This window comes from Cetorhinus maximus, chromosome 5 (assembly GCF_964194155.1).
Source record: "Cetorhinus maximus chromosome 5, sCetMax3.hap1.1, whole genome shotgun sequence".
Taxonomy (NCBI): domain Eukaryota; kingdom Metazoa; phylum Chordata; class Chondrichthyes; order Lamniformes; family Cetorhinidae; genus Cetorhinus; species Cetorhinus maximus.
Window position 1 is genome coordinate 115183255 of NC_135883.1, and position 26976 is coordinate 115210230.

Consider the following 26976-nt stretch of genomic DNA (forward strand, 5'->3'; position numbering starts at 1 on the left):
CTCAATCGTGTCCGGCCCATCTCCCGCGCATCCACCCTCACACCTTCTTCTCCCTCCCAGGAACATGATAGGCTCCCCCCATGTCCTCACTTATCACCCCACCAGCCTCCGCATTCAAAGGATCATCCTCCGCCATTTCCGCCTACTCCAGCATGATGCCACCACCAAACACATCTTCCCTTCACCCCCCCTGGCGGCATTCCGCAGGGATCGTTCCCTCTGGGACACTCTGGTCCACTCCTCCATCACCCCCTACACCTCAACCCCCTCCCATGGCACCTTCCCATGCAACCGCAGAAGGTGCAACACCTGCCCCTTTACTTCCCCTCTCCTCACTGTCCAAGGGCCCAAACACTCCTTTCAAGTGAAGCAGCATTTCACTTGCACTTCCCTCAATTTAGTCTACTGCATTTGTTGCTCCCAATGCGGTTTCCTCTACATTGGAGAGACCAAATGCAGACTGGGTGACTGCTTTGCAGAACACCTTCAGTCTGTCTGCAAGCATTACCCAGACCTCCCTGTCGCTTGCCATTTCAACGCTCCACCCTGCTCTCATGCCCACATGTCCGTCCTTGGCTTGTTGCATTGTTCCTGTGAAGCTCAATGCAAACTGGAGGAACAGCACCTCATCTTCCGACTAGGCACTTTACAACCTTCCGGACTGAATATTGAGTTCAATAATTTTAGATCATGAACTCTCTCCTTCAACCCCACCCCCTTTCCGATACCCCCCCCATCTTTTTTTTTTCCAACAATTTATATAGATTTTTCTTTTCCCACCTACTTCCATTATTTTTAAATGTATTTCCATCCATTGTTTTATCTCTACCTTTTAGCCTTTTTTGATTCCTTCACCCCACCCCACCCCCACTAGGGCTATCTGTACCTTGCTTGTCCTGCTTTCTACCCTTAGTTAGCACATTCCTTAGATAATATCACCACCTTCAACACCTTTTTGCCTGTGACATCTTTTGGTTATCTCCACCTATCACTGGCCCTCTATCCAGCTCTACTTGTCCCACCCCACCCCTTAAACCAGCTTATATTTCACCTCTCTTCTATTTTTACTTAGTTCTGTTGAAGGGTCATTCGGACTTGAAACGTTAACTGTACTCCTCTCCGCAGATGCTGCCAGACCTGCTGAGTTTTTCCAGGTATTTTTGTTTTTGTTTTGGGTTTTGAATGAGTTTTGCTTGGAGAGTCTGTGGGAAAAGGCAAAACTGGAGGCCATCAATATAAGATAGTCACCAAGAAATCAGTTAGGGAATTCAGTAGAAACTTCTTTACCCAGAGACTGGTGAGTGGTAAGAATTATCACAGGCATTAGTTGAAGCAAATAGTATTGCCTCATTTAAGAGAAAGCTAGATAAGCATATGATGGAGAAGGAAGTAGAGGGCTATGCTCATAGAGCTAGGAAAGGAGGAGGCTTGACTGGAGCATAAACATCAGCATGGACTCGTGGGGCCAAATGACCTGTTTCTGTGTAATTTCATGTAAAAGAGAGAATTTGGAACACATAGAATCAGATATCTTTAAGATACGTTAAATGGGTGTTGATTAAAATTCCATTTCTTTTATAAATTATGAGTGGGTCTCATATGGTGTTGCTCATGGTAAGGCAGAGGGCATAAATAAATAATAACAACAGGACTATTAGAGCACATAATACACAATGCATGGGGAGGTGGTGGCATAGTGGTATTGTCACTGGACTGCTAATCCAGCAACCTAGTGTAATGGTCTGAGGACTGGGGTCAAACCCCACCACAGCAGATAGTGGAATTTGAATTCAATAGAAATCTGGAATTAAAATTGTCAATTGTTGTAAAAACACATCTGGTTCACTATTGGCCTTTAAGGAAGGAAATCTGCTGTTCTTACCTGGCCTGGCCTACATGTAACTCTTAAACGCCCTCTGAACAAGGGCTATAAATGCCGGCCTAGCCAGCAATGTCCAAATCCAATGAATAAAAAAACGATTATTGATATATAACATGTACGTTGGATGAAATGCAGTTCTATGTTATGACTTTCAGTTCCTGCGACTTGTATCAATGATTAATGAGCATAAGATCACAATGAGCACTGTCTGTCACATGCCCTGGAGGCACTGAGTCATGAAGCATTACGTTTACCAGCTATGACTCTAAACCAAGTTTCCAAGTTTTATGTATGGTTGTTTGACATCTCCCATTAAAGTAACTTTCCTCTTCTCACATACAATTTTCATTTACATAGAATTACATTCTATCCTTCTTCATGTTAACCTTAGTTCAATAGGTTGCACTCTTGCCGGAATTGGAAGATTATGATTTCCAGATTCATGGACACAAAGTCCAAGTTGACACTCCAATGAAGTACTGAGGGAGTACTGTTGGAGGTGTCTTTCAAATAAGTTGCTGAAGCCCCATCTGATCTCTCAGGTAGATATAAATGATCCCACAGCATTATTTTAAAAGAAGAAAAATAGTTCTCCCGTGTTCTGCCAATATTTATTCCTCTATAAGAATTACTGAAAAAACAAATTATCTGGTCATTATCTCATTTATGTTTTTGGGAGAGCCAGCTATGCGCAAATTGGCTGCTACATTTCATAACACAGCAGTGACTGCGCTTCAAAAAATACTTCATTGGCTGTAAAGCACTTTGGAATGTCCTGAGGTTGTGAAAGGTGCTATATAAATGCCATCCTTTCTGTCTTTTTTATGATCTGGAGATTGGCTGCCTTATGCTTTTGGACAGCAGGAGAAAGCCTCAGAAGTAGTATTTCTTCTCAACTCCACAGCTATAATTGGGTAGTTTTGTAATTGTAATTGGATATTTTTCACATTTACGGGACAATCTCCTCATCTGCTACAAGAAGGCAGGTCAAAAATATAGATTACCTAAGTTTTTCCCCATTCTTGATTGTTTTGCAGGCATCTGTCTGAATCGGGAGATGGACTGCACCCTTGGTGTATGTCATTTCTGGATTGAATATCGTCTGTTGTGGCTTTGTGATTAGCACTCACTTCCACAGCTGGCCCGAGGTCGACTGATGTTTTTTCCTGATGGCAGTCTCTTTTTTCCGGCCAACTGGTCATTTCTTTTGTCCTCTATTTTTTTCATGCCCTTCCTGACTGCTTGTTTCCAGGCACTCCAGTCAGCAGTGAGGACTTCCCCTGCACTGACTCAGATCTTGGTCAACTTGAGGTCTTGCTTGCAGACGTCCATGTATCGCAGGCGTAGGTGACTTGTTGTCTCATTCCAATAGCAAGCTCACCATAGAGTGGGTCTGTGGGAATGCGGACATCATCCATTTGGCTCGCATGACCCAGCCAATGATGTCACCAATGAATCAAGAGGGCATACATGCTGGGGGGTCCCTGCAGACCGATGTACTTCCATGTTTGGCTCTCAGTCCTGTCAGGAGATGCCCAATATTTATCTGAGGCAGCATTCTTGATCCAAAGTACTGTTATATCTAAGGATATATGCTGCTCCATCCAAAGAATGAGATTTTTACCCCATGGCTCTCTGGTTCTGGCTATAAAGATACCATAGATAGATGTTTTTCTATTCTTTCTCCCTTTCTTCATATTTTTCCATTCCCACAACCATATCTCAAGTTATTCTACAGCAACAACTTGTATTTATATAGTGCCTTTAACATAATAAATCATCCCAGGGCATTATAAAATTAGGCACTGAGCCACATAAGGAGGGATAGAGCAAAGAAATCTTGGTCCAAGAGATGGGCTTTAAAAGTTTCTTAATGGAGGAAAGCGAGGTAGAAAGGTATAGAGGCTTAGGAAGGGAATTCCAGAGCTTAGGACTTAAGTAGCTGGAAACATGGCCACCAATGGTGGAACGATTAAAATTGAGGATGTTCAAAAAGCCAGAATTAAAGAAACGTAAATACATTGGTGTAATACATAAGAATGTAAGAAATAGGAGCAGGAGTAGACTATGTGGTCCGTTGAGCCTGCTCCACCATTCAGTACAACAATGGCGCATCTTTTGCCAAAACTTCACTTTCTTGCTTGCTTCCTGTATCCCTTAGTTCCCTTAGAACTTAAAAATCTGTCTATCCCAGCTTTGAATATACTCAATAATGGAGTATCCACAACCTACTTGGTCAAGGATTCCAAAGATTCACAACCTTCTGAGTGAAGAAATTACTCATCTTGGTCCTACATGATTGACCCCTTATCCTGAAGCTGTGCCTAGGCGGTCTTAGTGATGGTGTAGATATATGGTTGTTGCTCACCTGAAGGTCAGGTATGACACCGAGGTTGTGAACAGTCTGGTTCAGCTTTGGACAGTTGCCAGGACAGGGGTGGGATTGGGAGCAAACTTTGTGGTGGGGGCAGAAGACAATAGCTTCAGCCTCCTCAATATTTAATTGGAGGAAATTTCTGCTCATCCAATAGTGAATGTTGCAGAAGAAGGCTGACAATTTAAAGATGCTGGCGGGGATCAAGAAAAGTGGTGGTGATGATGTAGAGCTGAATGTTGTCATCGAAATTGTGGAACAAATACTGTGCCTTAGGTGATGTTGCCAAGGGAAGAAATTTAGATGAGAAATAAGAGGGGGCCAAAGATTGATCCTTGGGGGATGCCAGAGGTAATAGTGCAAGAGTGGGAAGAAAAGCCATTGATGGTGATTCTCTGGCTACAATTAAATAGTTAAGAATGGAACAAAGTGAGGGCAGCCCTACTCATCTGGATGACAATGGATATGCATTGTAAGAGGATGGTGTGGTGAACTGTGGCAAAGGTTGCAGGCAGGTTGGGTGAGGAAGTCTAGTTTGCTTTTATTATGGTTACATAGGATAACATCTGTGACTTTGATAATAGCTATTTCAATACTGCGGCAAGGACGGAAATCTGACCAGAAGGATTCGAACATAGAGGGCCGAGAAACATGGTCACAAATTTTGGAGGTGACAACGTGTTCAAGGACTTGGAGAGAAAATGGAGTTTGGAGATGGGGCAATAGTTTGCAGGGACAATGTGTAAAGGGTTGGTTTTTGACATGAGGGGTGATGATGACAGATTTAAAGGATAGAGGTACAATAACTGAAGAGAGAGAGCTGTTAACAATGTTAGCCAACACGAGAGGCAAGGGGGAAATTGGGTGGTCGGCTGATTGGGTAGTCTGAATCTTGGTGACAAAGAAATTCAGGAGCTCCTTTGCACTTATTGTTGGACATGAGGATGGAGGAGACATGGAAGAGGGGCTTAAGAAGACAGCTTGGAGAAGAGAAAAGGAGTTCGGAGTTATCTTTGGATTCCAGAATGATCCTGGAATAGTAAACGGCAGTTTTTGCAGATGGGAGCAGGATCCAATGGCGCTTCATGTAGTCCGGCTGGATATACAAAATGCACTGCAGGCTCCTTAGGCAGTACCTTCCAAACCCACAACCGTTACCATCTAGAAGGACAAGGGCAGCAGATAGATGGGAACACCACCACCTGGAAGTTCCCCTCCAAGCCACTCACCATCCTGACTTGGAAATATATTGCCATTCCTTCACTGTCGCTGGGTCGAAATCCTGGAACTCCCTTCCTAACAGCAATGTGGATGTACCTACGCCATGTGGACTGCAGCGGTTCAAGAAGGGAGCTCACCACCACCTTCTCAAAGGCAACTACGGATGGGCAATAACTGCTGGCCCAGTCAGTGAAGTCCACATCCCATGAATGAATGTTTAAAAAATCTGTTCGTGAATGGCTAAACCACTTGTCCGTCATATCCATGTCTCTTGGACTTGAGGGAACAGAGATGAGAGTTGTACCAGAGGGAATGACCAGGCTGAGAGAGATTAATTGTTTTAATGGGGACTAGGGTATCAAAGGTAGAGGCGAGGGTGTAGTTGAGCTGATTGGTAGCTCCAGAAATGGTATGGTGAATGGAAAACCAAAGGCTGGACAGTAGGGAATTTGAGAGTACCGTTGTAAGTAAATTGGAGGAGAGTTTTTTCTTGGGGCGGATAGAGAAGGAAGTAGGGTGTGGGGTTGAAGTGGGTTGTGGGCAGTGAGAGTTACAAGGAAGTAACCAGAGAAGGAGCTATCTTTGATTGATGCGACAGAAGAAGCGAGGTCAAGTGAGGTGGCGCTGAATATGGTTTAGGGAGCTTACATGGAGGGAGGGATTAAGGGAGGATAGGAGGGCAGTGAACTCAGAGGAGAGATAGCATGATAAATTGAGATGGAGGTTAAAATTACCTATTCATTTGGTGCAGAGATCAAGGGAGGAAAGCAGTGAAGATAACTTGGTGGGAAAATTGGCCTGGCATTTGGGTGGGCAGCAGAGAATGGGGATTTTAAATGAAAATGAAAGGGGTGAAACGAGGTGAGATGCTCAAAGGAGAAGATAGTGGCAGAGGAATAAGGGGACAGACCGATGTGAGTTTTGGTTTAAGAGCTACATCACCACCACGATAGTCAGGGCAAGGCAGGCGATGAGAGGTATAGCCAGGGGTAAGAGAAGCTTACATTAAGGGAGAAGGTGCCATCACCCCTCAGCCAGGTTTTCCTCAAACTCATGACATAGTTGCAATTGTCCACAATATGCTCATGAATTGCAAGGGCTTGTCCATGAGTGAATGAATATTCTGGAAAGAATGTGGTGTTGGGCAGTAATAGCTGGATCACTGGCAGAGTCCACAGTATTAGAGCTGGGAAGAGGGAATTGGACAGGGAGGAGATTGCTAAGATCAGTCCCCAACCGGCGCACTGGGCAGGAAGGTCAGTGAGAGAATAGGAAAGGGCAGTTGGGGTTGCTGCTTGTGAGGAGGCAGCACCAAGTGACTTGATGGGGTATTCAGGGAATTCCAACAGAGGGAATCTCAGCTTATCTAAGAGGAAGCCAAGCCTGGGATGGTGGCAAGAGAGTAGGGAGATTGAGGAGGACTGGGTAGGGAATTGGAAAGGCAGTTACTAAAAGGAGAAAAATATGAAAGTAGGCATGACAACATGGAGAAATGTCTAGATGGGGTAGACAGAAAAGAAGCAAATAGAAGGAGGAAAATGGAAGTGATGAGCTTGGGTCCAGAGCAGCAGCCAAAGCACATACACAAATAGAAACAGCATCAATTAGGATTCATATATCCGAGTAGTAAACAAGAAATAGAGAGGGGATAATAGGGGAGAGTCCAGAGTTCAAGTCATTAGGCCCATGTTTAAAGTCGAGGTATGTTATGACATGGCAGGCGATGTGTGCCAGGCTGACCAATTCCACAAGGGAAACTTGGCCATGCTATTGCATCAGTTTTGCAATTTGTATTTATTACAAGAAGATTTGTGCACTGAATTCTGAAGTAATGAGCCCACTATCACCTTTAGAGTTTTTAAAAACTAAATTAAAACATTTATTAACAAAAGAAAAGATTTCAAGCACACATATAAGATTACAGTTACTTAATAATATAACAAATTCCAAAATTCCTGATTAACCTGACTCACAACTACACACCTCCTTTTAAGCAACAGTTCAAAATAGATTTTAAATTTAACTAAAAACAAGCCAGCAAGTTTACCACAGCACGCACTCAACAGTGGAATTCCAAAAGCTTCCTCCACCTTTGGTTACTGGACACAGCAGACTTCTGCAAAATTGGCTGCAGGCTTCCCCAAGGCTGTTTTCCATGGTACCTTTAGATTTTACATGGTTCCCCCAACATAACTTTCCATTCTCTTTATATATTTTCCTTCCCCTTTATCTGCAAATTCCATTGTTCTATATGTCTTTGGAAATTTACTATTCCCATAATATAAAAATCTTTCATGTTGCCAATATGGTCAGTACCTTTGGGGAAAATAAACATACGGCTTAGCTTTGCCTTATCTTGTTAGTTGTAAATACCCTATCATCCCTTTGAAACCCAAACAACTCTTCACTTGTGCAAAAATGCAAATTTCCTTCGCACCTTGTATGCTGAGCCCTCATCCATGTTTACTCATTAGCATTTCAAATGCCTTTTGCTCCTAACTTCTTTTGATAATTTCAAGCTTGCAGTTTATCTGACTCTAATTCAACTAATTCACCCAAACAGAACCATCTACACTCACACACATAAACCTACTTTACAATAAATCACAATAATATAATGAAAATATGTTAGTTTCATGACAGGTGGAGGTAGTGAAGAGTCGGTGTGGTGAGCAAAGGAAATCCAGAAGTTATTTGAAGTGTGGAGGATGCACTGAAGGAAGAATTCCCGTTGGAATGAAGATCCAGGAGACATGCAGAATCAGGGGTTGCAGAGCAGAAAGATGACAGCAAAGGTGGAGGTCACTGTATGATCTTGAAGTGGCAGCGAAAGTGCTTTGATCCAGGACAGAGTGACTATGGCCAGAAAGAAGGCTGTAGATGAAGATGAAAAACCAGTACAGCCAGTCAATGACCCTTAGTCAATATCATTTGCGTGCATATTTGACTGAACATTTAAAAGAAGGAACTAAGAAAAACGGAGTCAAACCCCAAAACAGCCACCATAAATGAAGCGACTAGTCATAGAATCATGCAGCACAGGAAGAGGCCATTAGCTCATCATTGTGCCTAATCTTTAAGTCATTTAATTTTGCTCCATGTAGGAACAAAGTCTCTCCAATATGTGGTTTCAGCAAATATTTTGTAAACATTGTGTGATTTTAGCAACTCTAACACTAACCCATGTTGACCATGAGAATTGGATACAGACTGGGTAGGAAAAGATCCCCAAAACCATACAGTAAAACTGTATGAAATCAAATAGCATGCATTTTGTTTGGATTTGCACGATACTTACATTTGTTACAAATGTAACCTTCCATGTCCTGTGACATTAACTGAATGCCCTTTACTTATTGAAGAAAGTAATTTTTTTTAACTTGAAAATCTAGACAACTGATGCCAACTTTCGCTAAGACTTTACTCTCATTGATACAAGCAAAGAAAACCACAGAGTGATAAATGGTAGATTTACAACTCAAATGAAACCTGAAACATGGATTTTACAAGCAGCTGATTTACAGTAGAAGATTGGAAGATTCATTTGATGTCACTGAATGACAGAAAAGGGTGCCTGGTGAATGTTTAAATGACGCATCACACGTAGCAAAAATGTTTCTTGATTCATTTGAGGAAAGTGTTTGGCTGATTCACATCTTGTACAGTTTTTTTTAAGTAGTATCAATTGGCATTATTACAACCCTTGTGCTTTCCAGTATTTAGTGCTAATTATTGGAACTTAATGATAAAACAAGTTTCACTCTGTTCACCCTTCAGCTTGCCTATTTGCTAGAAAATCACAGGTTACTAACACTTTCCAAAACAAGATCCGCTATCAAAGTTAAGATATCTGTTCATACCTGAATATATACAGCATTGGAGACAGGTGAATAGTAAAATTCCAAAATCAATACATTCCAGTTATTTATTCATTACTATAAATTTTGCCTAATTCAAATCATTTTTGGAGGAATGAGTGAATTTAAAATTCAGTGGCACTCATAAACAGAGGAGCAAATTATCTTCACCAATTTTTTGCACACCCTCCAGTGCTTTCTCAGCCATTACAGTTTTTTGCTTAAAATAATAGTTCTTGGGATGTGGGTGTTGCAGGTAAGGCTGACACTTATTGCCCATCCCTAGTTGGATCTGACAAGGTTGTGGTGGGCCACCTTCATGAATGATGGTTGTTGGTTTGCTGACCACTTCAGTGGGCAGTTTAAAGTCAACAACCTTGTTCTTTGTTATTTGTTCATGGGATGTGGACATCACTGGGTAGGCCAGCAGTTATTGCCCATCCCTAATTGCTCTTGAGAAGGTGTGGGACAAGAGTCATAAATAGTTCACTTTAAGTAAGAACAAAATTGGTGAACCAATTGGGTTTTTATGACAATCCGACAGTTTCATTGTCACCTTCATTGACTTCTGGATTTTTTTTTAACTGAATTCAAATTCTCAAGCTGCCTGGTGAGATTTAAACTTACGTTCCCTGGGTTATTAGTCCAGGCCTCTGGATTACTACTTGAGTGAAGGGCTAATGTATGAGGTTGATGCACTATGTTGCTGAACTGAAAAGAAACCCAAGTTCTTCAGGCTTTTCCAACACTCGATTATAGTCAAGAGCACTTTAAATCAAATCTTTCTAAAACTCTCGATAGAACTTTAAGGGCTTCTATTCCTGAAGTTTTAAGGGGGCTTAAAAACAGACCGAATCAAATGGGCACAAAAGGTCCACAATAGCACTGCCAGACTGAACCATGATGGAATGTTGCTGGCCACTGTCTTAGCTTCCACTGCAGCACAGGTGGAGGCCTCCTGACATCCCATTGCTACTGTGGAAGCTCAGTCAGAGACCATAAGGTTTATGGCTGCTGGCATCCAGGCTCAGACAGCTGCTGTCTTGCGCACAGATTGCAGTGCTCAATGGCCATATAAGCTCTCACAGCAATATGGAGATCCCGCCCTGGGGGAGTGGCAGTGGCACCATGGGGCACAAACCTGCTATCCTCTCTCAGGATGACAGCATTTGTGCTCCCTCCACTGCCACCTTTCAAGTGCCCTTGTTGCCTATCAGTCAACAAGCCTGCACTGTTGACATGCATGCTGAATTTGCGTGGTCTCAAGGCCCAGAGCTGCTCAAGGGTGTCCTGCAATGCCATCTGCAATCACCCCCATGAAAAGTCAACAGCCTTGCACCAGCCATGCTGCAGCCACTGGGATAGTACAGCATAGAAGCTCTAGGTCAGGCTGCAAGACAGGAACTAAAGGAAAGTACAAAGGTTGAATACTTGTTTTTTTGTATTATTAATGTGTTGCTGGATAAAGCTTCTGGGTTAATATTTTTGCTATTGGTTTCTATTGAGTGATGTTGACCAGAGGTGTTTTGTGATGGGGAGTCTGATATGAATGTTTGGGAAGACCTTGTTGGGTTGGGAAAGTTTTTTTTTTAAAAACGAAGCCTCACAATACCATCAATTTCACTATGTTTAGCCCATGTGGTGGATGTGGTCACCTCCCTACCTTCTCCTCCTCTTCCACTTCTGTTATATTCCTTCTATCAGGTCGCTTTGCTCAGTGAACACGGTTGCACGCCTATCTCCTTGTGAGTGAGCTGGTAATCAAGATGATGCCAACAAAGAGACCAACGTGAGGTGAAACACATGTTCTTTATTAACATAGTAATGGAGCACTAACCCATGTGTGCATGCAAACCCAAACACTATTCTACAGCTGCTGATTAACAATGTAGCTCGTGCTACACAGCAATTGGGTAATACGTTCACATGGTCAATCTGCTCACATTCTCTTAAAGGTTTATTGCACCACAGATTACCACATCCCTCCCCTTTTACTCAAAGGTACAATTTGCAATCTTTACAATATATCAACTATTTACATAAATAAACCATTTACAAATTCAGTCTCTCTGGAGGCTTCTTCAAATATGTTGAATGTCATAGTTCTACATCTTCAGATGGTTTATCCGATGCCTCCCTCTTAGGAGTCATCTGTCCATTAGGATCTCCAGGAGGAACCTGTAAGTTGGTTTCTTCAACTCTCTCAAGCTCAACGGATCCTGCAGGTACTTCCAAACCAAGGGGAGTTCCTTCCACATGTAGACTCAAACAGAAATGCTTGGTGTATCCTTTCTTGTAGATGTTTCCCTTTTCCTGAGGTGATCTACGTGTCTCCTAATTATCCGACCTTCGACCAATATGTGATAGGAAAGAGGTCATGTCACTGCACTAGCTTCACCTGATAGCCATTTGGGCCCATCTCCAAAGGTCTTTGCAAAATTGTGTCTCCAACAGTGAAATTCTTTCACAACTGTGGTAATTGTGTCCATTTTTCTGGGCCTCCTGACTTCCCCCTACCCTCCCCTCTAAATTCTGCCTTATGAGAATCAATCGTGTCCTGAGTCATCTCTTCACCAATAACTCTGCGAGGGCAATACCGGTGGTCATATGTGGCATAGTCCTACAGCTGAATAGGATATGTCACAATCTAGTTGCAATAAAGCCTCCATCCAGTTTTTTCATTCCGGACTGGAAGGCCTGGACTGTCCTCTCGACCAACCCATTGGATTGGTGGTATGGTGAGGTCTTAACATGTGTTCACCCCGCTGGTGAATGACAATCCATTATCAGACACTATTATCTCCGGTAACCCATGAATCGCAAAACTCTGACCCAATCAGTCTATGGTGGCAGCAGATGTGGGTGATCTTACGTCGTATACATCCATCCACTTCGAGTTAGTGTCTATGATCGAAAGGAATATTGTGCCCAAAAAAGGCCCCATGTAGTCAACATGGAGGCAGACCCATGGCCTACCTAGTCATTCCCAGGGGTGCAATGGAGCTGAAGGGGGAAATTTCTGTACCTGTTGGCACTGTATGTAGCTCTTGGCTAAGTTTGATTTCTGTATCCATCCCTGGCCACCATAAGTAGCTGTGCACCAACATTTTCATTCTCGAGATGCTGGGGTGAGTGTTATGCAATTTGGTCAATAATGGCTTTCTTCCTCTGGGAGGCACAATGACTCTCACTCCCCACAGCAAGATGACATCCTGACAGGTGAACGCATATCTTTTATTAAAATAGGGCTTCATTTCATCAGATGCATACAGAGGCAATTGTGGGTATTGCCTTAACTTCATCGAACAAGTCCAGTAGTGGCTTGTGGTTGGACACAATGGTAAAATGGTGACCATGGATGTATTGGTGGAACTTCTTAATGTCAAGCACAATGGATAAGCCTTCTTTCTCTATTTGTGAGTATCTTTGTTCTGCAACACTGAGTGTTCTTGAGACGTAACCAATGGCCCATTTGGAGCCATCTGCCACCCAGTGGGAGAGTACTGCCCCTACTCCATAAGGGGATGCATTGCAGGTCAAAATTAAGTCCTTTTTTGGGTCAAAATGTACCAACAGGGCTGATGAATGTAGTAACTGCTTTACCATCGGAAAAGCCTCTTGTCATGGAGTTGGCAAGACCACCTGTGGATCTTTTTGAGCAAACAGTATAATGGGGCCAGTACTGTTGACAAATTTTGGAGAAAACAGCCATAATAGTTAATTATTCCCAAGAAAGGACTTGAGTTCTATGGCGTTTTTCCCCTACTGGGTGAAGGCCATGTGAGTTGACCCTATGACTCAGGTAAACCACTTCTTTTGCCTGGAAGATAATTTTTTCTCTTTTTAAACCTACTCTAGCTTGTAAGAAATGCTTCAATACTTCTTCCAGGTTGGCCAGGTGTTCTTCATCAGTTAGTCCTGTTACTAGGACATCATCAAGATAAACCACAACTTGAGAAAGTCATTGGAGTAAATTTTCCATGGTCAGTTGGAAAATGGCACAAACCAGTGAGGCTCTGAAGGGTAACCGGATATATTGGTATAACCCCCTATGTGTGTTGATAGTCACCAAGTCCTGAGAGGACTTTTCTAGCTCAACTTGCTGGTAAGCATGGCTTTAGTCGAGCTTCCTATATGTGGTTCCCCCTGCCAGCTTGGAGTATAATTCATCAATTTTTGGTATAGGATGCCTGTCTAGTCTGGCCACTTTGTTAATGGTCAACTTGTAGTCCCCGCATATTCGCACACTCTGGTCAGGCTTTAATACTGGAACTATGGTTGCTGCCCATTCGGAAAATTGTAGAGGCTATAAGACTCCCAACCTTTCCAGCCGGTCTAATTCGACATTAACTCTTTCTCACAGTGCATAAGGCACTCGCCTCGCCTTCATGAACCTGGGGGTTGCCTCATGATCCACATGGATTTTAGCTTGCAGCCCCTGAATCTTTCCAAGCTCCTCCCTGAAAATGGAAGCATATTTCTGTAATACTTCTTGCAGATCTTTCACTCTGAGTTGAAAAATCTCAGTCCACTACAACTTTATTTCCTTAAGCCAGTTCCGACCGAATAGACTTAGACCCTCTCCTGCTACCGCTATTAGGGGTAGATTAACAGACTGATTCCCATACTAATACTGGAACTTTGTATATACCTCTTACTCATATGTCTTCACCAGTATACGACTTTAATTTAGTATCTGAATTTCCAGATTTAATGGGTGGTCTCCTCCATTCAGATATTTGAATGTTTGTTCCCCTCTAGCTATCGTGGATGCTCCTATATCCACTTCCATTTGGATGGGTTTCTCGTTGACTCCCACTGTCACGTAGATTGGCTTCGTTTTACCCATTTTTAAGTTGTATAGTGAGTAAATGTCTGACTCTGTTTCTTCTGGTTCCTCTATTATGTGGATTTCACGATTTCTACCTTTTTGCTTAAAGTTTTGTCTTAATCTGACTTTACAATGTTGCATAATGCGTCCATTATGATGGCAGAAGACACATTTAATTCCTTTAAATTGTTGTTCATTTTCAGGCTGTCTGGTTCCATTTCTGTCATTATTATTGTAGGTTTTCTCTGTTAAGCCATTGCTTTCTGCTGGTTTGTTAATGGCAGCTGTTTCCCGCCTTTCCGCGGAGCCCAGCGCTTCTGCGCCATTTCTAACCAGTGCTTCCCTCCCGACGTGAAGTACGGCGCCATTTTGTGCTCCCTTGATTGCTTCTGAATTCCTGACTGTGCTCTCCATTGCGAGCACCAACTCCAGCGCCTTGTTGAAGTAGAAATTCATTTCTGACAACAAACTTTTTTAATGGTATCTTCATTAATCCCACATACTAATTGGTCTCTTAACATCTCGTTAATCAACGTCCCAAACTCACAATGCTCTGTCAGCTGTTTTAAGGCTGCTACGTAGCAAGTGACTGTCTCTCCATGGATGTGACACCTCGAATTAAATTTAAAATGCTGCATTGTAACCGAGGGTTTCGGCTGATAGTGGCTTTTCACCAGATTTACCAACTCATCAAAACTCTTGGAATCTGGAGCATTGGTGCCGTTAGATTATGAATTAGGCCGTATGTTTTACTGTCACACATCAATGAGGGTTGCTCGCCTCTTCTCCTCCCCCGATATATCATTGGTCAAAAAGAAGAATGCAAGACGTTCAATGTAATGTGACCAGTCGTCGGTGCTCTGAACAAATGGTTCGATACGGCCAAAATGTGGCATACTGGAGGGAGATAACTTCAACGACTATGATGAAGGCTGTACTTGCAATCACCTTGCAAGGTACGGCTGATTTACTTCTGTATAATTTCCGTAGCTTCCTTGGGTGTCATCGACTTGTCGTGTTTTTCCTCGTCGCCAGTTGTTATATTCCTTCTATCAGGTAGCTTTGCTCAGCGAACAAGGTTGCCCACCTATCTATTGGTGATGCCGACAAAGGGACCATTGTGAGGTGAAACACATGCTGTTTATTAATATAGTAACAGAGCACTAACCCATGTGTACTTCTCAAACCCAAACGCTATTCTACAGCTACTGATTAACAATGTAGCCCACGCTACACAGCAACTGGGTAATACAATCATATGGTCAATCTGCTCACTTTCTCTTAAAGGTGTAGTGCACCTCAGGTTACCACAGCTTCCTTCTCTTCCTTCCCAGAGATGGGCTCCTAATCGCTGGAGGTGGTGGCAGAGCCCTCAGAATGGCTAGGTTGTGGAGGATGCAGCACACCAAGCAAACATGGCAGCTCTCCAGGGTGGGTATGGTAGAGATCCTCCAATGATCTAGGGATCAAAACCTTCACCTGAGGAAGCTGATGGTTTGTTCCACGGAATTGAAGGTCACTGCATGGCTCTCATTGAAAGCTCTCTGACCTTGTGTGGTGACGTGTGGAGAGGGTAGGCCTGTTTGCCAATCAACCACCCTCCCTGGAGGCCTGAGGATGGTATGTATTGCAAACAGGCACAGAATTAATACATTGTGGGTGCTGCTGAGCTAGCAGGCATTCATAAAAATAAACGTATTGATACGGTCATGCGACAACTGCACATTCAGAAGGTGGTAGCCATAGTGATTCCTGTATTACTCTCTGTTTATTTAGAACCATGTGTGCAGCTGATGGCGCCGTACACCATCGGGAAGATGAATCCCCATGCCATTTTATCCTAGTCTTCCCTCCTTGGGGAGAAGAGGATGAAGTTGCTTCTCCTTGCATACAAGTCACATATCTCTGTGACTTCCCAGATGGGTCTATGAATAGCAACCTGTGAGGCATAACTGATGTCGCCTGCTCTAACCAGGAAAAGATTAATTGGCGTAGACCGTCAGGGTGATGGTGGTCTATACAGCTGCAAAGAGAGCCGTCCTAGGCCTGCTTTGAGGTTCCAGGCCTGTCTGAAGGAGATGCACAACTCCGTGATGACCACCTTGTTGAAGCGTAGCCTCCTCAGGCGTTGCTCCTGGCTCATTGCTAAGTAGGAATGGTGTGCACAGAGCTTCCCCTCTCTGCCCTCTCCTCTCCATGCCTTAGTCATGTTGCAGACCAGGTGTTACTGCAACAATTCCTCCCATTTGTAAAGCGCTGGTCTTTCTCCCTAACTGGTAGCAGCAAATTACTCCAAATTGCTCAGCAACTCACCACAATGCTTCCACCAACTTTGCCTTTTGCAAATGTAAGTCAAAAACAGCTGCAATTTCTTGAATAGCTCTTTAATTAGCCCCAGAACAGGACCTATCCTGCTTCATAACAGCTCAAGCCAGTCCAGCCTCCTGGACAGACACAGGCTCCTGGCTTCACCTAAGTGTGAAGGAAGCTGCTTGTGATTAAAGTTCACCATTATATTTCGAATATCATTAATTTTTGAAGCATTCTGCTTCATTACACTTGTTGCTTCATAAGTGATTAGTGAAGACGCTGCCTGCACAAATTTGGTGTCCTGACATTGCATCAGTCTGTTTGTCTGACATACATGATGAAGTCCAATCAAAGTCTTTGGAAACACCCACGTCTTCCAGTTTTAATTCAGTAACACCATGTGGGCCATGCAAGAAGTGGCTAGCGATGAACCGTGAACACGGAAATCTGCAGTAGGCCTCCAGCGGTGCCACTCTACTCAATTTTGAGCCCAATATTTGTAAGAAGCAGCTTTTGTTCTACCATGTGCCATTAGAATGCATTAGGTATGGTAATGAGCCTTAGTTTAGCACCAAAACTATTGTGTTAAAAGTGAGGCTCCTTGGCTCTACAAAAAATGCTTTTCAAAAGAGGAAGGTATCATTTTAAACCTAAACTCATTTGCATATACACAAGGACAAATGTCACATGTGAATACTAAACTCACTACTAATGCCGCTTCAAAAACATTGCTTCATGCAGCGTTAAAAATATTCTTCTAAGTTCCAAAAAGATAAAGCGAGACCAAATTAGCAGTTTACAGTTGCTTACAAAGCAATAAATTATTTAATTATGCTGCATACTGTAAAACAAAACCAGAGTAAAAAACTCAAAAGTGAAATGGAAAATTGAATCATTATAATTACTAATTTTTACAATCTTATTTCAGAGATATGAGATCAGTGGAGAAATCCAACCAATTATGAAAGATGTGTCAGTCTTTACTGGTAGTTGTTGGAGTGCTCACCATAGCAGACACCTGTCACACTTCACTGCAGCTCTTTTACATATATGATGTGTACTTCAAGAGCATGAGACCTCATGTGACAGTGTGACAGTGAACGCACATCCTGTTGTACACTGATTAAGTCATGGGCTTCCCTGGCCTCTAACATGAATTTAACAAGAAGCATGGTGATAAATTTATCACAAGTCTGCAGCCCACGCTATTCCCTGAGCTTGACCACCCCAGTAACTTCTGATCTAATCACACAAACCCATTGTTAATAAGATATGGCAAGGCACCAAAATTCATGCCCAGTTCAGAGCAATGAGGTAAAAATTTGCTTTCTTAATCCACTTCTGTGGTAATCTGAGGTGTAATACACCCTTAAGAGACTGTGAGCAGATTGACCATCTGACTGTAAGACCCAATAGCTGTGTAGTGTGGGCTACCATGTTAATGTTAGCCGAGAGTAGGGGTCTGGTTGGAGAAGCACACATCACGTGTTTGTGCAAATAAATAGTATGTGCTTCTTTTCATATTGGTCTCTGTGTCTATCGTATATTGTAATTGACTCGCCTGCTGACAGATGAGTGTGCAACCGGTTCACAAGCAAAGTGACCCATAGTCAAAACATAACAACTGGCGACAAGGCAAAACACCACCAGTCGACGACACCAAGGAAAGCTACGAAAACTCAGCAGTACTGAAGTAGCTGTGCCCTGCAGTGCAATACAATCTTAAACCTTCATCGTAGTCAGCGAAGCCATTCCCCTCTAATATGCCACAATTTGGCCGCGTTGAACCATTTGATCAGACCACGGATGACTGGTCACATTATATTGAACGCCTCATGTTTCTTTTTTTGACCAATGACATATCGGGGGAGGAGAAGAGGCGGGCGATCCTCTTATCGAAAAGTGGCAGTAAAACGTATGGTCTAATTCATTGTCTATCGGCATCCAACACCCCAGATCCCAAAAGCTTTGATGAGTTTGTGAATCTAGTGAAAGGCCATTTCCAACTGAAACCCTCGGTAACAACGCAGCGTTTTAAATTCAATTCGAGGAGTCACGCCCCTGGAGAGACAGTCGCTTGCTAAGTAACAACTTTAAAACAAATGACAGAGCACTGTGAGTTTGGGACATCGATTAATGACATGTTAAGAGACCAACTAATGTGTGGATTTAATGAAGATGCCATTCAAAAAGGTTGCTGTCTGAGACAAATTTGGATTTCAGAAAAGCCCTGGAGTTGACACTTGCAATGGAAAACGCAGTCAGGGACTCAGAAGAAATCAAGGGAACACAAAATGGCGCCATTCTTCACATCGGGAGGGAGGCACCAGCTGGAAATGATGCAGAAGCGCAGGGCTCAGCGGAAAGGCAGGAAACAGCCGCCATTAACAGACCAGCAAAATGCAATGGCTTAAAGGGTAAAAACTATATTCATAATAGCAGGATTGGAACCAGACAGCCTACAAACGAATGACAGCTTAAAAGAACCGAGCGCTTCTACTGCCATCGCAATGGGCACATTATGCGATATTGTAAAGAAAGATTGAAGGCAAAGTTCAAACAAAAAAGCAGAATTCGTGAAATTTATGTAATGGAGGAACCAGAAGAAACAGAGTCAGATATTTACTCGCTGCACAACTTAACAATGGGTAAAACAGAGCCAATCTACATGACAGTAGAAGTCAACAGAAAACCCCTTCGAATGGAGGTGGATATAGGTGCATCCACGATAGTCATTGGGAAAACACGTTTAAGTATCTGAATGGAGGAGGCCGCTCACTAAAATTGGAAAACTCAGATGCCAGACTAAAGACATATACTGACAGAAAGATACGAGTAAAAGGTATATACGAGGTTCCAGTACAATATTGAGGCCAGTCTACTAGCCCACCCTTGATAGTGGTAGCAGGGGAGGCTCTAACTCTACTTGGTTGGAACTGGCTTAAGGAAATAAGATTGGAGTGGACTGAGATTTTCCAACTCAGAAATATGCCTCTGTGTTCAGGGAAGAGCTCAGGAAGGTTCGAGGGCTGCAAACTAAAATCCATGTGGATCCTAGGGCAACCCCCAGATATTTCAAGGCAAGGCCAGTCCCCTATGCATTACGAGAAAAGGTGGATATTGAATTGGACAGGCTGGGAAGGTTGGGAGTCTTACAACCTGTACAATTTTTCAAATGGGCAGTGCCCATAGTTCCAGTACTAAAGCCTGACCAGAGTGTGGGAATATGTGGGGATTACAAGTTGACTGTTAACAAGGTAGCCAGACTTGATAAGCACCCTATACCAAAAATTGATGAATTGTACTCCAAGCTGGCAGGGGGAACCACATGTACAAAACTCAACATGAGTCACGCTTGCCAGGAAGTTAAGCTAGAAAAGGCCCCTCGGGATTTTGTGACTATCAACACACATGGGGGGTTATATCAGTATACTAGGTTACCCTTTGGAGTCTCATCGGCTTATACCATTTTCCAATGGACTATGGAAAGTTTACTCTAAAGTCTACCCCATGTGGTGGTTTATCTCGATGATGGCCTAGCAACAGGACTAACTGATGAAGAACTCCTGGCTAACTCGGAAGAGGTATTGAAGCATTTCTCACAAGCCGGAGTACACTTGAAAAGAGAAAAATGTATCTTCCAAGCAAAAGAAGTGGTTTACCTGGGTCATAGGGTCAACTTGCAGGGCCTTCACCCAGTAGAAGACAAGGTGTGAGGTATTCGTGAGGCACCAGCCCCAAAAAATGCCACAGAACTCAAGTCCTTCTTGGGAATTGTTAACTACTATAGTTGTTTTTTTCCCTAATTTGTCGAAATACTGGCTCTATTATACGGGTTACTCAAGAAAAACCACAGGTGGACTTGGGAAGCCTCACAACAAAAGGCTTTTACGATGGTAAAGCAGTTGAATCCAATGGCAACCCGGCAGTCTGTTTAAAGGAAGGCCTGGCAGCCTCCTGTAGGCTGCTCACAAAGGCCACGTCGAGGTCACAGCGCTGGGGGTCGGCTGAGCAGGGCACACTGGAGGGAAGGGCAGAGGAGCAGGGCAGGCTGCAGGGTCTGCCACAGGAGCAGGGCAGGCTGCAGGGTAGGCCAGCGGGGAGCCAATGTGCCCCTCATTTTCTAGATGACTGCCTTGCTGCCCTCCTCCTCCCAGCATGGTGGGATGTGTTGGTCCCCCAAGATGGGAGGAGGAAGCCCCTCCACATGACGAAGCGTGCCTGGGAGGAGGCAGCGGAGGTGGTGAGCTCCCGTGCCGTGGTGCGGCAAACCTGGACCCGGTGCCGTAAGCTATTCAATGATTTGTTGCATTCTGGAAGGATGAGGACCATGTTGGCATTGGGCATTTAACCCAGCATGTAGCCTGAGCCTTTGAGGGCCCCCCCAAGTCTTACTGTCATGACTGCATTGAATCATGTTGGGCATTTCTCGTATGTTGGGTGGGCAAGCAGAGAGTGCCCATGCTTACATCAGCCTGAGTGGTTCATGAGCAGATGAGTTCTCCCCTGCACCATGTGTTGCTCTTTGTCACACATGACTAATCTGGGGGCAACCTGCAGGAGATGCAGCTAGGCGCATACTCAGAACTCCAACACATGTCCTATTCACGGTGATGAGATTATGGAAGGGGAGCCTCAAGGTCTTGTGGCCAAGAGACATCTGCTGCCCTCGACGCTGCACATAGTTGTGCCTCCTTGCTATGGTGCTAAGACCGTGTGTTTGCTAAAGTGATGGATGCAAAATGTGTCCAAGGTGGCTGTTGGGGTGGGTTGGGAGCAGGCACATTATCTTTGTGTGACTGATCAGCAGTAGCAGGGAGAGGAGGCATTGGAGACCTGAGATGGGCCACTGTGGTTGGGGTGCGGTGTGCATATGCAGAGTCCATGTGCGAGTAGCAGCAATGAATGGTCTTCTCTGTTTTTCAGGAGAAGAATGTTCACAATGCGTGTGAGCGTTCGCCAGGTCCAGCTCATGATTTTAAGCCGTTTTGAGCAGGTGGCCCTGGGGCTTGAGCGGCTCCATTCGCCCAGGTCCACTGGTGTCGGTGAGGCTGGGGTGGAACAGCCAGGTATTTGAGGCCAACAGTGAGACCCACTCTGTCTTCCCACCATCCATAGCACTGATGGTTGTTTGAATTGTTATTGTTGCAACATTGCTCATTCACAGACTGATAGAGTCAGAGGTGTGGGTCAGAGACAAGGGTCCCTCGGCCCTTAGAAAATGCGCGTGTCAAGCACCTTCCAAAGTTGTCTTATCCCATTTCCCATCACTATCCCCATGGCCTTGTATGCCATGGCATCACAACTGCATATCCAAATACTTATTACATGTTAGGAGGGTTTCTGCGTCCACCACCCTTTCAGGCAGTGTGTCCCACATTCCCAACATACTCTGTGTGTAAAAGTTGTTCATCACATCAGCTGTCAACCTCATGCCCCTTACCTTAACTCTATGTCACCTGGTTACTCATCCCTCCGCCTAGGGGAAAAATTCCTTTCTGTTGACCCTATCGATGCCCGTCATAATGTTATAAACCTCAATAATGTCATCCCTCAATCTCCTCTGCTTCCGGGGGAATATCCCCAGTCTATGTTATGTCTCCTCATAACTCCAACTCTCCAGCCCAGCATGCATCCTGGTCAGCGACCTCTGCACTCTCTCCACTCCAAAAACATCCATCCCACGTAGTGCCTATCACAACTGCACGCAGAACTATAGCTGTGGCCTCGGCAGCGTTTTCTGCACTTGCAGTATGACCTCCTTATTCCTACATTCTATTCCTTGGCTAAAAAAGGCAAATATGGCATTTACCTTCTTAAACGCCTTATGTACCTGTACCGCTACCTTAACGGGCCTGTCGATATGCCCAGCAAGGTCCCTCTGATCCTCCTTACTTTCCACGGTCCTACCATTCCTCGTGTATTCCCGTACCTTGTTTGTCCTGCCCAAGTACATCATCTCACACTTATCCACATAACATTCCATTTGGCATTCCTGAGGCCATCTGACCAGCCCATCTGTATCAGCCTGTAATGTAAGGGTATCCTCCTGACTATTTGCCACCCCACCAATATTCATCTCCATCGGTTCTGGAAGGTTGAGTGCAAAATGAGCCAGGGGGAAAGGGATGAAGTGTGTCACTGTGTGCACGCTAACTGATCCACTGTCCTTGTTGTTAATTTCAGCATCATCAGAGCCTGTCCACCAGGAGCAATTCCAGATGCTCCTCTCACACCTGAGGGCTCTCAACTGTCACCTGCGTCACACCATTTCTGCGAGGCAGGCACCAGCGCAGATACTAGCACCTCGGTGGGCATTGCAACATCAGCTAGTGTCCCGGGACACAGTGGAGAGGGCACTTCACAATCGCTGGAGGAGCTGGCTGAGACAGAGAGTGCCCATAATGCCAGCAGTCGGAGGACTGCAAGGGACCAGGCACATGCTCAGTCGATGCCTGATGATGTGCCTCTGGCGACGTCTGCGACGCAGCAGCTGCAGGAAATGCAGCCGGGTCTGCGGAGCATCTGGGAGTGTTGCATGAGACTGTACTTCGCTTGGTGTCCATAGTGAAGGAGTCCGTGTGGAGCATCAGTGATGCAATGAGCCTCCTGGGGTTAGGCTCAGACCTGCAAGCCCTCACAACGCCAGTGGCCACAGCTGGTCATTGCCAATGTGGGAGATGGTGTGGGCTTCAAGCTTCCCAGCTCACTGCCCATCCATCGACGGTGAGCAGGGAGGTCCGGGGCGACCTCATGTCGGCGAAGCAGCTGCCTGTCATATCTGCGGGCTCCTCTTAGGGTGCTCCGGATGAGGGCAACAGCTGCTCCGCCCCTCTCCCAGTGACCGCTTCATCGGGTGAGGCTGTGACAACTGGGGAGATGCCAGCTGTGGAACTGGCCACTCCCTCCCAGGCGGGGCCAGCACAGGCTCCACGGGCCAGAGGACGACTGCCAAGGTCATCAAGGCCAACAGGACAGCAGAGTCAGCAGGCTGTCTCACAACCACTCCGAGTGATGGGGCGGCATCTAGATGTAGCACCTGTAAACATAAGCATAAGGCACCTTAGGCACTCTACGGGTTTGTCACTGGTGCTTTTTTGTTGGCCCTAGTTTAGGGAGTTATTATTTGTTTATGCTTGAATAACGATTTGTTTTGACTTTCTATGACCTTATGATGGTGAAAATTAAAACTAGGTGTGTTACCATGGCTGAGGGTGGCTCCTTTGTTCTGCATTTGTATGTTTTACATACATGTTTGAGTGGACATTGAAGTTTATGTCCAAAGCCCTTAGTTGCAGCTGATGAAGTGGCAGATTTAGCTCTTTAGTGCTGAGTATGGAAGTGCCAGGCAAGGCTGGTCCTGCTGATCCATTTGTGTGGAGCTAGCTGAAGGTTCATTGGATTAAAGTCTCCCGGGTGCCCCTGCCTCCTTGGTGTAGTCCTGGGTCAGCGTCTAGCCCCTCAGCATTCCCCTGTGCCTCCTCATCCTCAGAATCAGTGCTGGACTCATCGTGTGCAGCCGCATCCACTGCATCAATGTTTTCATCGTCCTCTGCGCCCCCCCTTTCCAGGGCAAGATTGTGCAGAGCGCAGCATGCTACCACTATCACAGAGACACGATCTGGGGGATACTGGAGTGCGCCACCTGAGCGGTCCAGGCGTCAGAAGCATATCTTGAGAAGACCACTGGTTCTCTCCACCACAGCCCTTGTGGTGCCCTGGCTCCTATTGTACCTCTGCTCAGCTTCTGTTCTTGGATGGCGGAGATGCATCATGAGCCACCTTCTGAGGGGATAACCCTTGTCACCCAGCAGCCATCCATCCAGCCGGGCTGGAGCAGTGAAGAGCCCCGGCACCTGGGAGTGTCTGAGGGTGTAGGTGTCATGGGAGCTGCCTGGGTACCTTGCACAGACTTGTAAAATTAGCATCCTGTGATCACACACTATCAGCACGTTCATGGAGTGGAAGCCCTTCCTGTTGACGAAGGCACCGGGCTCACCTGCTGGCGCCTTGATGGCCACATGTGTACAGTCTATTGCACCCTGGACACAGGGGAAGCCAGCAATGGCCACGAAGCCTCTGGCTCGCTCTGTCTGGCTGGCCTGGTCCCAACGGAAGTGGATGAAGGTCAACGCACATCTGAGCAGAGCATCTGTAACCTGCTTGACACAAGTGTGCACAGGTGATTGGGAGGCACCACAAAGATCACCCACCGAGCCCTGGAAGGAGCCAGAGGCATAGAAGTTGAGGGCAGCTGTGACCTTTAGAGCCACTGGCATGGGGTGGCCACCCATACAGTTAGGAGAGATCTCAGGGCCAGTCATCTGACAGATATAGTTGACTGTCTCCCTTGACAGTCGGAGCCTCCTTCGGCACTGCACCTTAGACATATTTGAAGTAGCAGCTTCTCCGCCTGTATACCCCGGCAGCAGGATAGTGGCGTCTTCTGAGGCCCCTTCCACCTTGCACTACCTCTTGGCCCACGCCCCTTGTGCCTGCGCCTGTCCTCTCAAAGGTGGCTCCCCTGGAGGCTGATAGTGCACTCCTGGCCTCCTCCTTATTCTAGCCCTCCCTTCCTCCTCAGAGGAGCTGCCTCCAGTGGACATGTCAGAACCCATACCCAGGCTAAAGGGAGGTCTCCGGAAAGCTGCAGGCCCGATAAAGATTACTGACTGTAGAGTGCTGACCTGCAGGTTCAAAGTACACAGAAAGCTGCTGGAATTTGTTCTGAACTGCTACAGATCACACGGGCAAGTTTCAAAAACTTTCTGCGATAAATACTGACAGGCCAGATTGACAAATCCACTGAGTTCTCTTATCCCTCCCGTGGATGAGTTTTATTAAAAAGTCTCTTACCCGCCTACCCATTGCACCCGTGCGCCGAGCTGAAGATTGCACGGGTGGCTGAAAATCGGCATCGATTGATGATTTAAGGGCCTTAACTAGACCGTTAATTAATGGCGGGTGCGTGTCGAACTTCATTGCGCACCCGCCCTGCGAAATATTGTGAAGGCGCGTGGTGATGTCGGGACGCTCGCCCATCATTTTACGCACTGACATGCAGGGCTCGTCCCCCGCACATCAAGCAGAAAATTCTGCCCCATGTTAATGCTCAGCTGTTTGTGTAAATAAATAGCATATGCTTCAGTTCATAATGGTCTCTGCGTCTGCAGTATAATGTAATCGACTCACCTGCTGACAGATGAGTGTGCAACTGATTCGCAAGTAAAGCGACCCATAGTCAAAACATAACAACTTTCTACTGGGATAATGGCATCGAAAATAGAAAAGCTCTTTGGGTTGGAGGAGGTAACAGAGAGACGATGCAGTGAGGCTGTGATGGATTTAATCAAAGGGGTGAGAATTTTAAATCAGAAACATGTGTTTAGAAGGCATTTATCTGATTGAGACTCCCAGTACCCCAATGTCCTCCAAGCATTATTCACATTTACAACATTAAATGTCACTAAAATGGGCAAGTAACTAAGCAAATAACCATCTTATTCTTTAACAGAGCACTTTTCTTGTTAAGAAACCATGCTAAAGGGCCAGTACTCTAATTGCAGGCCATCATGCAACTCGAAAAGTACAAAAGAGAAAATATAAATCACAAACTGGTGATCAGAAGCTTGGATTCTAAACCTGGAGATTACTATGTGAAGGAAAGAAAGAGGGAAGTAAAGAGTGAAATGATCGGTGAGATTTCAGTCTTGCATTATGTTTCGTATGGGGCAGAATTTCCTGCCTGTCGGGCGAGCGGTGCGGGAGCTGGCGCCGACCCGATCGCCACCATTTTATGCGGGCGGGCCAATTAAGGCCCAGGGTGAATCACGGCTCCTGAGGACAGCAGGAGTGGGCGGGCGGCGGCGGGACTGCAATGACCATCGGGTCCAATGGCGACCCGGCGGCCTATTTAAAAAAGCTGCTGCAGCCTTTCAAAGGCTGTGAATCATGGCCAGTGGAAGGGCTCCCCAGAGCGCTGCTGGTGAGCAGGCCAGGCAGGAGGGTAGGGCAGGGGGGCACTGTGCCCCTCATTTTTCTTCGTCCTCGAGGAGGTGGCAGCACGGTGGGAGGCCCTCGTACCCTAGGACAGGAGGAGGAGGCCCCCCTCCACATGACCAAACGTGCCTGGGAGGAGGTGGTGGAGGTGGTGAGCTTCCGCGATGTGGTGCAGCGCACCTGCATCCAGTGTCGCAAGTGCTTCAACGACTTGTTGCGCTTGGGAAGGGTGAGTACCATGTTGGCATTGGTCACTTAACCCAGCAGGTAGACTTTCTCCCCTGGCAACCCCACCCAAGTCTGAGTGTAGTGGCTGCATTGAATCATTGACGGCATGTGTCCCTTGCTGGGTGGGCCAGCAGATATTGCCCATGCCAAGGTCACCCTGAGAGGGTGGTGAAGAGATGGGTTCTGCACCCGCAGCATGTGGTGCACTGAGACCCACATTACTGTTTTGGCGGCAACCTGGAGGAGCTGCACCTAGGCTCAGTGCTGGAATTCC